This window comes from Cetorhinus maximus, chromosome 25 (genome assembly GCF_964194155.1).
Source record: "Cetorhinus maximus chromosome 25, sCetMax3.hap1.1, whole genome shotgun sequence".
In the NCBI taxonomy this organism is placed as follows: Eukaryota; Metazoa; Chordata; class Chondrichthyes; order Lamniformes; family Cetorhinidae; genus Cetorhinus; species Cetorhinus maximus.
The window spans coordinates 12,457,151-12,473,836 of NC_135903.1; the positions used below are offsets into that span (position 1 = coordinate 12,457,151).

Genomic DNA, 16,686 nt, shown 5'->3' on the forward strand with positions numbered 1-16,686 from the left:
GGTCTGGACCAATCACTGTCCAGGATTGTCACCACCCCACCAATACGTGGCAGAGGAAGGCCGTTCTAGCGGCGGCGGCGCGGCTTGCCGATGATTGACGAGGATCGAACCAATGAAAATCGGGGGTGAGCGATTTGATTGACAGCAGCCTGACCCAATGGGTGTCTCCTCGGCGACGGCGGTCCAATGGGCTGGTTTCGGGGGCGGGCTCTCAGCGGGTATCGCTTCCAGCGCCTCTTTGTTCTGGCAGAGGCGGCGGCCGGAGAGTGGAATTCGGGTGGAGAGTGGTATCCGGAGTCGGAGCCGGAGCTCAGGGGAAAGGACCGCGGGCAGCACTCGGCAGGTAAGAGGCTCGGTGGCGGCGGCGGCTCCGGGCTCCCGGCTCCCGGCTCCGCTCTCCCTCCGCGGGTTCGCCTTTGGCCAGCGAGCGGAGCCCGGACTCCCGATACCTGTCAATCCAGGTTAATTCTGGACGTTCGGTCCGGATGGGCTCCGGGTGTTGACCCTGTCTCTCGGTGTCCGGCTCAGGCGCTGCGCTCAGGCTGCTCGGTGTTTGCACCGGGGGCAGTGTCAGGGTTTTCCTGCTCGGGTAGCCTGTGAGTTGGGTTGAGTTGGGTTGGGTGGGGTGGAGGGAGGGAGGGAGGGAGGGGGGATATTATTCGGGATTCCCAATTCTGCCTCTAAAGAGTTTGCAGCTTTTAAAGTTTGGTTCTTTTCCTCCAGCGCCCGGCTGCCATTTCCTCAAGAACAGAGTTGGAGAAGTTTTTTTGTTGGGCTTTCCTCGTTCTGTGGCTCCTCGGTCTGTGTGTTTCCTGTGTTTGTTCTGTTGCATCTGGAGAGCTTTGTCCAGTTTGGGTGGGGACCTGTTTCTTCAGGTGATTGTGGGGAGCTCCGTCAGGGCAGAGAGGGGAGACAGACTGACATTGCAGCCCTGTGACAGCCCAGGGATACCCACAGGGTGAAGTTCAGGTGGCTTTTATTAGTGTTCTAGATATTAAATTGAAGCCTTTTTGTGGTTCATAACCACTGCCCTTGGCAAATGTTTTATTGGCAATGAAGAGCAAAGCTGGAATTGTCTTGCATTTTGCCAGAGCCGTGCTGCAGGATAACACTGTCTAGAATTTACTGCCTGAAAGGGCAGTGGGAACAGATTCAGTAGTAACTTTCAAAAGGGAATCTGATAAATACTTTGAAGGGGAAAACACTGCAAGAACCACCGTTGATATTGTCTGGTGGTTTACATGAGAGTGTGGGGGAGGAGATCTGGAGGTAATTACAATGTTGTTATCTCATCTACAGGTTAGTGTGATCTCATAAACAGAACAATACTGAGTTCCTCAAACTTAGGATCATACAATGATAAGGCATAGAAGGAATCATTCCCCATTGTGTGTGTGTGTTGGCTCTGTGGTAAAATTGTACAATTAACCCGACGCCCCTGCTCTTTCCTCATAGCCCTCAATATTTTTCTCCGAATAGGGATATGGCTGTAGCCTCTCTAGTACCACAGGATGCTATCCTGATTTTAATCTGTCACTGTGTTGCTGTGCAATTTTATCAAATGAATGATACTGATTGAGACTTTTTTTGAAAATTTCTGGGGAAATAGTGGTTTCAATTGGAGATGTTTGTGTACAGTAACATTGCAATCAAGTTACGGATATGTGTAAAATGAATACCTGGAGGCTGTGGATTATGTAGCAGCACTATGTGAGTGAAGAGCATTGTTGAGTTTAATGTTGTAATTCACTGTAATTTCTGTTCTGGGTCCTTGATTCTGTCATGTTGTAAAGTGCTTTGGGAGCATCTTTGGTAAAAGGTGCTGAAGGGATTTGGGGCAGGATGTGCAAAAGTGACTAGAACTATTTGTACATGTGTAGGGTAAATGCCAATATAGACTGGTTGGTTGCCTTCTGTTTATGTGCTGCCACTTTATGTTAACATTGGGGGAGGGAGGGATATTTAGGAGATGAAAAGTCACGAGAGGCAGGCTGTGCATGAAATCTTGTTGGTGAATATATCAATGTTCAGTGGGCTGCTTTGTTCATGTTACAGTACCCAGCTGTTTACCTGTTTCATGGATTTAAAGATTTTGTGTAAATGTCCCGTGTGTTTGGCAGTAATCTGCTTTGTTTGTTGTGCTATCCCCTGATTGCATTGTTTGTGGTGCCTGGATTTGGAGCAGGTCTGTGTGAGACAATTGGCCCTGGTATAAAATCAGTGTAACTCTGCCAATGGATCTCTTTTTCAACCTGTATGATCCAGTTTGAGGCAGGTTGTTATGGATCTGCTGTGAAGTATTGATGGAACACAGCCTGTCAGTTATAAATGATTCATCACTTCCAAAGCTGTAGTTCATGGTTGGGAATCTCCTTTTGACAACACAGCAGTTTCTTACCTTATGAAGTCTGGGTGTAGGCAGGGTGTGTGCAGTGAGAAAATCAGCCTCAAAAACATCTGATTCTAAACTAGGCTCGGCTACATACGTTTTCAGAATGCCTGTCTGGGTTCTCCCCCACGTCTATTTTACAAAGTACATGGAACACATCTGATAAAGCTGCCCCTCCCCTGAGGTACACAGTGCCACCCACGCTTCAGTAAAAGCCAGGAGCATTGACATTTGAAGTCCTGTCTCTATTGCTGCTGCTGAGAAATGATGCCTGGAACCACAATCGTGCCCTTAGTTTTCTCTCTTTCCTCAGTATCTGGGGGGGTGGTGATTCTGACTGTGACTCCCTAAGGCACCACCGCTGAATGAGTCTTGAACCATCTTGTTGTGTGTCACTCAGTATCACTGACTGACTGATTCATTCACCTGTTGAAACTAGGTGGGGAGGTGTTGTAAGATGTGGATATTATGACTGCACATCCCTTTAAACAGGGATTTTGAGTAAAGCCCGTTGCCACCCAGAGCTTGTTGGTAAGGAGTTTGCAGAGAGTTCATGCTGTGCCACCTTTGGCTTGGTTTCCCGGGAGGGGCCAGTATTTACTGCAGGCACAGACAACACGAGTGTTTTATGTCTGAGATTGTTTCAGGTTAGAGTGTAACCAGAAAATAACCTTTGGATTGTTCCAACTTGTTGCACTAATGCTGATTACAAAATTTCTCTTTGCTTCCTAGAACATTTATTTGATAAATCCAGTTTCTCACATTTGTGTGGCTCTTTAAATAATTTTTACTTGATCAAATGTAATCTGCCGTGGGAGTTGTCCCCACACTGCCCCCTTCCCATCAGTGACAGTGAATTGAATCATCTAATACCCTGCTCTGCTACACACTTTCTCAACACCCTCTACTCTACTTCTCACCACACTCAAAGCCTCCTTAATTTACCTCAACATTGCTTTTGGTCAGGTCCCTAAATTTTGCTACTACCCCCCCCTCCCTGCCATCACACCACCACCTTGATGGTTCCCCTGCTTGTCTATCATGAATGATATGTTGGTGTGTACATTTAGGATTTTTAAAAACTCTTGACAACAGCTCCCAGGGACTCACCTCAAACTATCTAAACCATCGATACATACTGTACCTCTTGAGTGACAGCCCCAGATTATGCTGGTGATAATATAGATGCTTTGCTGCAGTTTTATGGCCTTTGATAGTTTCTATTTGAAAAGGGATCAACCTCTTGTGTTTACGCCAGTAATTGTACCCCTGCCTCGTCAGCTTGCATGCCCCCTCCCATACTGCAAATACATAAACTGCAGAATGTTTTATTTATATCTAAAAAGAATATCAATACCAATCAGACTCTGGATTTATTGGAAGCTTTAAACTTATTTCGGAAAGAGTACATTGTATTCGAATTACTAATGAGATAAAGGGATATGTGGAAAGTGTGTGGAAAAGGGCATTGAAGTGGATGATTAGCCGTGATCTTATTGAATGGTGGAGCAGGCTTGATGGGCTGAATGGCCTACTCCTCTTCCTATGTTTCTATTCTCCTTACCCCGCAGTACTGGTATCTGCATTATTTACCATCTTTCTGTTCTGTTTCTCTCACTGTCCTTCCCGCAATGGTCATGTCCTTTGCTAAGTTTATTTAGTCTTCTGCTATCTTGCATTTTTATGCAATACGGGATCTCTTTCATGAATCAGACTGCAGTGAAATGCTTGAGCATTGATGTTCAAAAAAGCAGGTGTAGACTGAAGTCGCATTGCCTGGAGCCAACTTGGAGACTAGTTGGTTGAGTCTCAGACAACTTGATTCTGACCAACAGACCATTTAGATTTCTATCAGCTTGGTTCATTGCGTCCAAATGAGGAAGCCCAGCCTGACTCCAGAGACTTGAACGCTTAATCCAGGCTGAAGCACTCAGTGCAGCACTGAGGGAGTGTTGCATTGTTAGAGATGCCACCTTTCAGATGAGCTGCTGGATGCAAAAGTCCCATGGCACTAATTTTAGAAGAAGAGCAGGGAATTCTGGCATGGCCTGGCCAACATTTATCCCTCAGTCAACATCTAAAAACAGATTATCCTGGTCATTGTGACATTGCTGTTTGCAGGTGTTTTCTGTATGCAAATTGGCTCCATTACAACAGTTACTGTTCTTCAAAAAGTAGTTCTCTGTTTTTAAAGCACTTTGGGTCATCCTGATATTTCGAAAGGCACTATGGAAATACAAGTCTTTCTTCCTAACCCTGAATGCCAGCAGCTTAACTTCTGGTGAAAATGATTGTGGTGGTCCTGAACAGGTGAACTACAGATTATTGTTGACTGCTTAACTTCTGGTGAAAATGATTGTGGTGGTCCTGAACAGGTTAACTACAGATTATAGCAAAATACTGCGGATGCTGGAAATCTGAAACAAAAACAAAAATAGTTGGAAAAACTCAGCAGGTCTGACAGCATCTGCGGAGAGGAACACAGTTAACGTTTTGAGTCCGTATGACTCTTCGTCAGATGAAGAGTCATACGGACTCAAAACGTTAACTGTATCCCTCTTTGCAGATGCTGTCAGACCTGCTGAGTTTTTCCAACTATTTTTGTTTTTGTAACTACAGATTATTGTTGACTGCAACACTGGCTGGACCAGGAACCAGCTGAGTGTCCCAGTTTCACTGAACCAGAGGAAGCAAAAGTTCAGTTGGTGAAACTGGGCAAATGACAAATAAAAGCAGAGTTATTGCATATTATCTCAATCACAGAATTGCTTAGCAGATATGGCTGTGGAATGGCATGCAGCTCCTAGAGCTGTGGAATCAGTCTTGTCCATCAAGTAACATCAGGCAACAGGCGAGTAAATTTGCTGCTGTTTCACAAGTTGTAATTTGTGATGTTTGTTTATTTCTGATTGAGAACATTTGAAGACTTGTGACTGCGAGGTGCAGCCGAAGACTGTCAGGAAAATAAATAGTATCTGGCATAGCGAATGATTGATATAAGGTGTCCACACTCTCCTGGTGTAACCTGTTGCTTCCTGATTCTGGGTGCAGGCTAAATTGTGATTTAAGTAGCACTTTTAATGACTAATGATGTACTTTTTGAAATGTAGTATAAACTTGTAATATAGAAAACACAGCAACCCATTTGCACACAGCAAGATCCTGCAGTTAATGCAGCAATGACCAGATATCTGTTTTAGTGATTTTGGTAGAGGAATAGATATTGGCCAGAAACCAGGAGAACTTCCCTGCTGTATTTCATAGTAGTGCAGGATCTTTTATGTTCAGCTGAGAGAGCAGATGGAACCTTTGACAGTGCAGCACTCCCTCAGTATTGCACTAAGGCTATCAGCCTGAATTCTTGTGCTCAAGTCTCTGGAATGGGATTTGAACCCACAACCTTCTGAGTCAGGTGAGAGTATTACCCATTGATCTGTAAATGGGAACGGACAGGATTGGAAAAAGCCAGTGTAACTCCAGTGTTCACAAAATACCATCCCACACCATCCTCTCTGGGTCATTATCCAACACACTTTCTTGATTTAATTCCCATTCTACATACTCTCCAACCTGAGTTAAATAGTTAAGTTGAAGCTGCCTTTCCCCTTCTCCCTCCATGTTTGAGAATGTTGTTGAATCTCTGACAGTAAGATGTATTGCTGTTTAGTTTTTCCTTGTAGGGTCTCAATTCCTCTCAGATAAGCCCCTGAGCCTTCTCTTCTCCAATGGAAACATTCACAGAATATGGAGCACCGCTCCAAAACACTGGACTAATCCCAGCCCTCAGTTTAATTGTCCTTTGCTGTGCCCTCTTCAATTTCCAGAGTTTAGAGGGTTAAATTGAAGACGGATTTCACAGACTAGAATCGAATTCCTTTGAGTTTCGAAGATTAAAGGCTGATCTAATTGAGAGGTTTAGAATGGTAAAAGGAATTGATAGGGTCGAGAGAGAGAGAGAAAGGAACTATTCCCTCTGGTGGGGGAATCAACAAGAAGGGGGCTATTATCTTAAAATTAGAGCGAGGCTGTTCAGGGATGTCAGGAAGCACTTCTTTACACAAAGGGTCTTTCTTTCTTCTAAGGCAGTCCCTTGGGAATGAGGATGATTTGCTTCCACTCCGATTTAATGGGTTCTGAGATGGCTGATAAGTCCAATATATGATCTGCAGTTTCTGCCATGTGTGGGGTAGGTGGTCCTTGAAGAGATGGGTCAATGAGGTTTTGAATGAGCTCATGTTCATAAAGGGTGGAAGATGGGTGGCCAATCAGGAGAGCAATAGACCCATCAAGTCTAGAGGCAACAAAGGCATGATGGGTGATTATTGAGCAGGAACCTTGGGTGATATCTTTTAACCCAATGTGATCCAGGGATACTGAGGCAAATTGTAATGTTAGCTAGCTGAGCTGGTCTCCTTGGCCTCTGTCAAGCCACAGTTTGAGTAGGGTAAAGAGGGGAAAACTCGATCTTTAGGCTTTTTTTAATGGATTTTCATTGAGAAATGAAACAGGAAGTAAACTGAAATGATCCATAAAACAAATCAGTGCTTGCTGGATGTGAAATTAGGCCTAAAAAAATTACATTTATGTAGCACCTTTCATGCCCTTAAAACATCGTAGAGAGCTTCACAGCTGATGAAAAGCTTTATTGAAATGTAGTTGACAAATTTCTTGAATTGCATCTGCTCACTGCTGGCTGTTGCAACTCAGAGTGAAGTATTTGGTGTTTGAGAAAATGCACTGAGTGCAGCAGATTGAGGTGATAACACGGTTATTGGATGAGGGGAAGACATCTCCACGTGTTTGTTGATTGATTGTGTTTTGAATGTTTTGGCATTTCTGTTCCATTGTGGTAACATTTGATATTTTTTAAATTGAAGTGCATTCTATGTTTTGGCAGCTAAAGTAGGGAGGCTCCACCCTTGGCTTTCGCAGTTTGTTGAATTGTTTTCCATAGTGCCCCATGTGACCCGAGAATGACAATACAAAGCACCGAGTGTAAGGAATCTACAGAAAGCTGCTCCCTATTTCCAGCCTTTCCCTGCACTGCACCAGAGCTTCAGGCTAAGCGTTTGCTGCTCTGTTACAAGAGGGAGAGCTCACCCAGACTGTGTAGTCAGGACCCCATAACTGGGTAAAAGAAAAATATTGCCAATGCTGGAAATGTGAAAACAAAGTGCCGGGGAAAAACTCAGCAGGTCTGGCAGCGTCGGTACAGAGAGAAACAGAGTTAGCGTTTCAAGTCCAAACTGACCCCTCTTGTGGGCACCTTTTTTTGAGTCAGAATGTTCTGGGCTCTCACTCCATTCCAGAGGGCTGAGCAAGAGATCCAGGCTGACACCCGTGCAGTACTGAGGGGAGCACCGCACTGTCAGAGGTGTCATCTTTCAGTTGAGACATGAATCCGAGGCTCCATCTGCCCTCTCTGGTGGGCGTAAATGCTCTCATAGCTGCTACATTGAAGAAAAGCAGGACTACACGCTGGCCCCTCTGACTAATCATTTCTTGATTTTACTTCAGTGCAACCTGTCAGGGGGAAAAAAAACAGCAAAAGGAGACTCAAATGTATACACACTGATAATATTACACATCCACCCCCACAGTAATTACAAAACCATTTGCAATCACAGCTGACTAACAGCTTGTACTCTTGAGCTGTGAAGAATTGGCACAGCTGGTTAGATCAATGTGGTTGGGCCCAGCTATTTGCCTCTTTGAAAGGTGAAGGCTGCCCTGAATGCATAGCTTTCTCAATTTCACTCCATGGGTGAAACCCAATGTGTTCTCTAATTTATCTGTGTGCGCAGTGTGTTTGCACTGCCCGACACATTCCCACCTAAATTAGCGGGAGCATTAGCGCTCCCTCCCTACTCACTCTCGATCCTGCAATTTCCTCCTTTCTGTGAATGGGAAGGAACAGCTGCCTTGTTAATGATTTCTAAACTAACGTAAAAGTTATCGACAACAACTGCAACTAGCATTTATACAGCTTTTTAATGTAGTAAAACATCTTGAGGTACTTCACGGGAGCCTAACAGACAAAATTTGACATGAAGTCAAGTAAGGGGACATCGGGGCAGATGGACCAAAAGCTGGGCTAAGGGGAAAGAGCAGGTGAGTGAGACTAATTGGTTAGCTCTTTTCAAAGAGATGGCACAGGCATGATGGGCTGAATGGTCTCCTCTGCTATTTCATTCTGTGACCCAGCTGAATTGAATGACAAAAGCTCATTCTGTGGAACATGACATTCATCGAAGACAAGAGTCTTCCCCTCGTTTCACGGAAGGACATTAAAGGCATAGAGCGTATCTGGTGATTCATCCCCAGGGGTGAGAAGCTATGGTAATGAGGAAAAAGCTCTGAAATTGGGAGTGTTTGCCCTGCAGCAGAACGGGCTATGGAGCTTGGAGGTTTTAAAAATTATGAAGTGCTTTGATAGTCACTGACTGGTACCTTCTCAACCAGAGGAAACAATTTAAAATTCTCAGATTAGGAGAACAGCCTTTGCACGCAGGGTCTTTGGAATGTTTTGCTTTGTGGTATAGCTTTCTGTCTTTCAAAGGAAAATTAGATAAATATTTGAAGTCGAGTGGCTCAGGATACTGGGCGCCGAGATTTGTTTTGGATTGTTCTAGCCAGGAATCAGCACAAACATGATGGACTGAATGGCCTGTAACTCTGCTGGAAACGTCGGTGTTGAAGTAAACCTGATGCCTATTCACCTACCCCACCCTTCAACCACACACACACACACACACACACACACACACCCCCCCCCCCCCGTGGTTGCTCAGGGTAGAAGTGGTGCTCTTAAGTGCATATTGATCTTTGTTTGCTCTCAAATATGATGCAAATACTGTGTGTGGGTTAAATTTTGAGTCACCTAATCACTGAGTGGGTAAAAATGGAATGTTGTGCAGTTATTTTTGATAAAATGTGCACGTTGGATGAGTTAAGGGTCTTGGGGTTTGACTCTGATTCCTCCCCTGCTTGAATACCCCATTGTCAGGGTTCACATGTGATGGGCAGTTACTTGGGGTGAAGTACTGGAGAATGTTTTGTACAAGGGAGCTGCTACCCCAGTAAAGCGCTGGCGTCGTAAGGGGATAATGCTGAGGTAGGAAAGGTAGTAACTCCTTCAGAAAGATCTGAATGATTCCTGGAGGACTGCTGCGCTCCAGCTAGGAGCAGCAGAGAATGTAACTGAATATTTCATAGTTAGACTGAAGACATCAAGTTTAATCAGGCTAGGTTCATCCTCAGTGAATGTTTGAGGATGTTTCGAACTTTCACTGGCAATCACTGTGACTACACAATCTGAGTAACATAAATTTTTCAGAATGTACAGAAATAGCCCAGCTCAGCAGCCCCTCATACTTTACATAGTGGCCTGGCAGCTTCCATAGCCCAGTGTGCAACATTAATCAAATGTTGCGTGGGACCCTGAGAGATTACTGTGGGGTCAGTGTCTCCTCCCTCACAGTTCCCTGCTCTCACCTCATTGTTGATTCTTGCTCCCAACCCTATTGAGACTTTGTCCAAGTGGCTGATCTTCACCTGTTTATTGGGTGAGAATGGGCCGGTGGTTTGGCGGGAGAATCACCACAGCCTGGTCCTTCCCTGCACCAATGCCCAGAGACGCACAGCTTTCGCTGGGAGTCACTGGGAAGAGATCAGGAATGTGCGTTTAGTCTCTGCTGAACCTGAAATCCATAAAGACCAGGCACAGTGATGCTCAAAAGCAGGGGGGGGCGATGGGGAGCAGCTTTGTACACTGTCTGATTAGAGTATGGACCCTCAGTGAGGCTGTAGAGTGCTTACCGAGGAGCTACGCTAGTCCGCAACCCCTGTTAATGTGACAATTTTGGAGAGGGGGCATGGGTGGGGGACTGTTGCTGATGTGGGAAGCAGTAAAAGTATCCAGAGACCATGCATAGGGTAGACAGCTGAGTGGCTGTTCCCTCCCTCCCCCTTGTCTCTCTGGTGTGTGTGTTCCCCTTGTGTTCTGTTTATGTTAACGTTTGTTGATCATGGTGCTTTTTTAGTGACCGTGTCCTTGTGCTGTTACATAATTGTGTTTGATCAAGCTCAGGCGAGGGTGGATTTGACCTCTTGTCTGCGAGTTACATTGGACAAGTGCTATTCCAGGAATGTGCATCTGGGATGTGCTGGAGATTGTGAATTCCAGGTTCATTGCTCTGTTTAAAATCAACTGTGCCTTTCGCAGCTGGATTCCAGGGTTTGTTGCTTATCTGAGCCCCTCCGCAAAAAGTTGCCAATCTCAAGTCTGCCGCCTGCTCCCCACTGAGCAACAAGCTTTTGCCCATGAAAAAAGTCTGAATCGAAAACATTGCATTGGAGCTCTTGTGTAATTGCAATTTATTCTCAATCCTCTTGCTCATGTCCCTTCCCTGTGTCAGGGCCCCTCCTTAACTCCTCCTTTTATTCCACAAGTCTGTAATCCTTTGGGACCCAAGCTCAGTGTTGTTTGAGAACGGACTCCTTGTGCAACCCCGGCATCATTCCCATTTTTCTGTGCTTTGGGTGTCCTGTCCTGCATCTGGCAATTTCTGGCTTCTCAATCTAGAAAGAAATTGTCTAACATAGTAGCAAAGTAAACCACCATCTCTAGACTGTTGGCTTCCCCGGACCAGTGAGAATGTTGCAAAGATAACCAGAGACCCGAGAAGCTGCTGTGTACAACGCCCTTGTGCATAGCAAGCAAACAATTAAAAATCTTTCCAGGGAGATTTGGAAGTGATAAATTTCGTTTATTCGAGTTCCAATGTCTGTAAGAGACGTCGCCGTTTACAACCAGTTGAATACTTTGTGTAGTCACTGTTGTCATGTAGGAAACCCAGTAGCCAGTTTGTGCACAGCAAGCTCCCACAAACAGCAATGTGATAGTGACCAGATAACCTGTTTTAGTAATGTTGGTAGCTGGATAAATATTGACCAGGGCACCCAGGAGAACCCTTCTGCTCTTCAAAAATCATGCCTGTGGGATATTTTTGGGGGGGGTTGGATATGGCTTTGTTTCACGGTTCACCTGAAAGACGGCACTTCCAACAATGCAGCACTCCCTCAGTACAGCACTGATAGTGTCGGCCTTGATTCTGTGCTCAAGTGGGATTTGATCCCATGGCTTCCTGACGAAGGAGAGAATTGCTTCCCACTGAGTCATGCTCTCTCAGTCTGATTTGAGGACATGGATGTTCTGTGCTGGGGTGGTTGCCTCTCCTTCCTATTCCCAATGGATTGACTTTCATAACCCATTTTTGAAAATAGCCTTCTCAGGATGAGGACGTTGCTGGCTAGGCCAGCATTTATTGCCCATCCCTAATTGCCCTTGAGAAGGTGGTGATCAGCCACCTTCTTGAACCACTGTAGTACATGCGGTGTAGGTGGGAGGGAGTTCCAGGATTTTGACCCGGCGACAGTGAAGGAACGGTGATATATTTCCGAGTCAGGATGGTGAGTGACTAGGAGGGGAACTTGCAGGTGGTGGTGTTCCCATCTATCTGCTGCCTTTGTCCTTCTAGCTGGTAGAGGTCACAGGTTTGGGCTGATACTTGTGTAATATTCATCAAGGAAATGGCAAGTCCAAATTTTGTATGTTGATGATTTTTAATGTGAAGCTTTTAGCTCTATTAATAGCTCCCGGGATAGTGCTTGTGATGGCTTTATTGCTGGGTGTGATACTGAGTTGCCCAAACACTGCAGGTTTTAACTTTTAATCTCTGAACTAAGATGGTGATTCAGTTTCTGTGTGGTGTAGATCCCCTCATTGGAGTTGGGGTGCAGTGTATATTCAGGTGGTTTGGTGTGGTGCTACATTGTACATTGAAGGTGTGGGGTACAGTGTATATCCCAGTGGTGCGGTGCAGAGTAAATTTTGGGTTGTGATGTGTATTCCAGGGTTGGGATACAGTGTATATCCCAGGCATGTTATTTAGCAGAGCTCAGAACACATTATCTGAATCTGTTGTCTGGGAGTGACATCCTTTTGGCAGCTATTCATGAAGATCCTGAGGATTTCAATGTTGGGGGAAAAATGTCAGAATTATTTGTATTTCTGTGTTTGGAAATTGCAGCTCCTTTCTGTAGCTTGTCATGAAGATATTAATGTATATAATGTTATTGGAAATTATTTTAAATTGGACTTTCAGTAGGGTCTGTGTCTGAGTGTGTGTGTCTTAATTGGAGTGTGTGTGTCTTAATTGGATTAAAGCCAGCTAGTCTGGGTGCTTTGATGTATATTAGTTTTGAGATGTTAAAACAGAAAGGTAGAGGGTACATTTGCATTTTGTTGAATGAACCATTCAAAGACTGGGGGTGAAATCCTACATCTAGCTAGGAGACACCAAGCAATATGTTTATATTACTAATAAAATTGGTACTATGAAAGGGGTTTTATTGTTAGAAGAGGTGGAGTTCAAAGGGTCTGGTGATACAATGAGAATTTACATTCAAAGGGAAGGCTAGGTATATTGAGAAGAGCTTTGTGTGTGGAAGTTAGAGGCATGAGAGATCTAAGCAGCCTGTAAGCCCTACCACTGTCTGTGAAGGAACAAATTGAAAGGGACCTTATTTTGAATTTGTAAGATAAAATGTGCTTTGCCTGGTGTCTGTTTAAGTTTATGGATTATTGTTGCCTTGGGGAAGATTGCCTGGGAGTGATTAATTTTGGGATTTGTTTAATAGTTATTATGGTAGTAATTTGTATGTGTATAATTTCTTATTAAAATTAATGTTTGATTTAATTTATATAAAAAACTCCTGGAGGCTTGATGGTTTGTTTCTGAATTTAGAGCTGCATCTCAAATGTACCAACTGAAAATATAGGTTATGACAGTTGTTTAAAGTTTTCCTCTGGGATTTTAACTAAGTCAGCTTTTAACAACTGCTGTGTCATAAACTGATTAGTGAGTGGAGAAGGTGTCACTAGTTATCACCCTCCCTTTGCTCTGTCTTATTCTCTCTTCCTCCCAACCCACCATCCTTTGCTCTGCTGTCAGTGGGTTTTAACACTGCTCTGTTTTGTGCACTTGGACAATTTGTCTACAAACACCACTGTTTGATTTTACTGGTGAGGTTACTGGTAATTAGTGCTTGTCTGTACTGCCTCCACATGGTGTGTGTGATGATGACTGGTCCCTAAGACACAAGTGTCTGTCGGTATAGGATTCTGTGGATCACAGTCTGAGAGAATTGAGTAGTTGCTGTGGATCACAGTCTGAGAGAATTGAGTAGTTGAGGATGTATGACTAATTTAATTGGGCTAATTGGTGAGGAAAATTTCTCTCTTTTTAAAATACTTTACTCATACGGTATATGATCTTTAACCTTTCTCGTGAGTTTCTCAGTAAAATTATGCAAGGGGAGTGGGTGTGTGGTTCGTGAATGTTGTGGCTGCTTTACTTCCTTGGTTACTGAATTGCGGTAGATGTTTATTCATGGACATCCACATGTGAAATGCGTTTACCTGTATTGTGTGAGGCACTTTCCACTAAAGTTAGTGCCTGTAGCTAATGCAGTCATTGTAACCACAGCTGTCTTAGTGATTCCTATTGGGCAAGATTGTGTTAGACAGGAGAAATGGTAAATGCTGGAAATCTGAAACTAAAGTAGGAAGCTTATAAATACACAGCAGGTCAGAGAAAAGACTGGGTAATGTTTCGGATGGATACAAGCAAATAAGACCGTGCATGTACCAAACCCTGGAAGGGAATACTTCCATTTCTATGCCACCTGTCACAACCTCAGATTGTCCCAAAGTGCATATAGCCAATTAAGTACTTTTGAGATGTAATCACTTATGTAGGAAATGTGGTAGCCAGTTTACACTCACGAGGCTCCCGCAAACAGCATTGATAATGACCTAATAATCTGTTCTGTTTTATTGATGTTGATTGAGGGATAAATATTGGTCAGGATACCAGGAGAACTCCCCTGATCCTCAACATAATGGCCGTGGAATCTTTTATGTCCCACTGAGGGGGCAGACAGGGCCTCTGTTTAATGTTTCAACCAAGAGTTGGCACCTCTGGCGGTGCAGCACTGGAGTGTTAGGCTGGAGATTAAGCTCAAGCCTCTGGGCTCTTGAGTTTATGGCTGAGGTGAGAGTGCTACCCACTGAGCCTGATCACCCATAGAGTCAATTGTGCCTGTCATTCAGAGGTCTGAAGTTCCCTCTGGGAACTAAACCAGTGGAAAGAGGAAGGCGGTGGAATAGTGGTATTGTCATTGGACTGGTGTTCCAGAGACCCAGGTTAATGCTCTGGGGACCAAGGTTCGAATCCCACCACGGTAGATGATGAAATGTGAATTAAAAGTCTGGTGAAACCACAAAAGCATTGCCGATTGTCGTAAAAACTTTGCTGTCCTTACCTGGTCTGGCCTCCATGTGATTCCAGAACCACAGCAATGTGGTTGACTCTTATTAGGGGATGAGCAATAAATGCTGGCCTAGCCAGCGACTCCCAGATCCCGTGAAAGAACATTTTTTAAAAATCAAGGAATTCAAGTGCAAGTTAAATTTCTATAATCTTTTGTTTAGCTGGTTTAGCACTGCCATTAAATTGACCAACCTCCAGATCAAATTAATCATCATGGCTTTGTGCCCATTTGTGGACCTTTGAGAGGGCACAGACACAAAGAGCCATATTTTAAAAGCTCCTAAAAATCTGCTCAGCAGGCTCTGATCTCCTCTGCTCCAACAAGTTGGACTACTCACTGGTTGACTAGACATTGATTATTGTTTATTTTTGTGATTAAAAACCGTTAGAGCAGACTACAACTAGACCTTGTATTGTGCAATGAGATGGGATTAATTGATAGTGAAGGCACCCCTAGGTGACAGCGATCATAGTATGATTGAATTTTACATTCAGTTTGAGGGAGAGAAGAGTGGGTCTGAGACTAGCATTTTAAACTTAAATGGGGCAATTTGGAAGGCATGAAAGCAGAGCTAGCTAAAGTGAACTGGCAAATGAGGTTAAGGGATAGGTCAATAGAATTGCAGTGTCAGACTATTTATTAAAGGGATATTTCAGAACACACAGAATAAATTCATTCCAATGAGAAAGAAAACTTCCGAGGGGAGGACCCACCATCCGTGGTTAACTTTTTAAATTAAAAACAGTATCAAGCTTAAAGAAAAAGTATGTAATTGCGCAAAAACTGGTGGCAGGTCAGAAGATTGCACAGAAGATAAAGAACAGCAAAGAATGACAAAATGATAAGGAGGGAAAAATTAGAATGAGAGGAAGCTAGCTAGAAATATAAAGATTGATTGTAAGAGTTTCTATAGATATTAAAATAAGAAAAGAGTTCACAAAGTGACTGGTGCTATAGAAAGTGAGTCTGGGGAATTAATAACGGAAAATCAGGAGATGGCAGATGAATTGAACTGGTATTTTTCATCAGTCTTCACTACAGAAGATACAAGTAACACTCCAGAAATAGCTGTAAATCAGGAAATGGGAGGGAGGAACTCAGGAAAATTACATCCTAGGGTCTTGAAAGAAGTGGCTGGTGAGATAGTTGATGCTTTGGTTTTAATTTTCCAAAATTCCCTTGATTCGGGGAAGGTTCCATTAGATTGGAAAATAGCAACTTTAACTCCTTTATTCAAAAGGGGAAGGGGACAGAAACTACAGGTCAGTTAGCCTAACGTCTGTCGTAGGGAAAATGTTAGAAGCTATTATTAAGGATGTTATAGCAGAACACTTAGGAAAATTCAAGGTAATGAGGTAGAGACATGGTTTTGTGAAAGGGAAATAATGTTTAACCAATTTATTGGAGTTCTTTGAAGGGGTCATGTGCAGTGGATAAAGGGTGGATTTACTGTACTTGGATTTACAGAAGGCAATTGATAAGGTGCCATATCAAAGGTTATTGTGGAAAATAAAAGCTCATGGTGTAGGTGGTAATATATTGGCATGGATACAAAATTGGCTAGCTAACAGGAAAAGGAGGATAGCCATAAATGGGTCTCTTCCTGGTTGGCGGATGTAACGAGTGGTGTGCCACAGGGATCAATGCTGGGGCCTCAACTTTTTATAATTTATATAAATGACTTGGATGAAGGGACTGAAGGTATGGTAGCTAAATTTGCTGATGACACAAAGATAGGTAGGGAAGTTAGTTGTGAAGAGGACATAAGGAGGCTACAAAGTGACACAGATTAAGTGAGTGGGCAAAGATCTAGCAAATGGAATGTAATGTGAGAAAATGTGAAAAGAATGTTATGCCTTAGTTCTATAGGGTGTTGGTGAGACTGCATCACAAATACTGTG

General features: G+C 43.7%; 1 protein-coding gene across 2 annotated transcripts in view; it reads left to right on the plus strand.

The window, feature by feature from the left end:
* The first annotated feature begins 219 nt into the window (after positions 1-219).
* The window catches only part of LOC144667901 (junction plakoglobin-like), a 58,846-nt gene continuing 42,379 nt past the window's right edge, over positions 220-16,686 (plus strand). Inside the window, exon 1 of one of the 2 annotated variants that reach the window (XM_078529495.1) lies at positions 220-343. The gene's annotated coding sequence lies outside the window, so the exon portion shown is untranslated. The remainder of the gene's footprint in view (positions 344-16,686) is intronic. The other variant, XM_078529497.1, reaches the window with a different exon arrangement.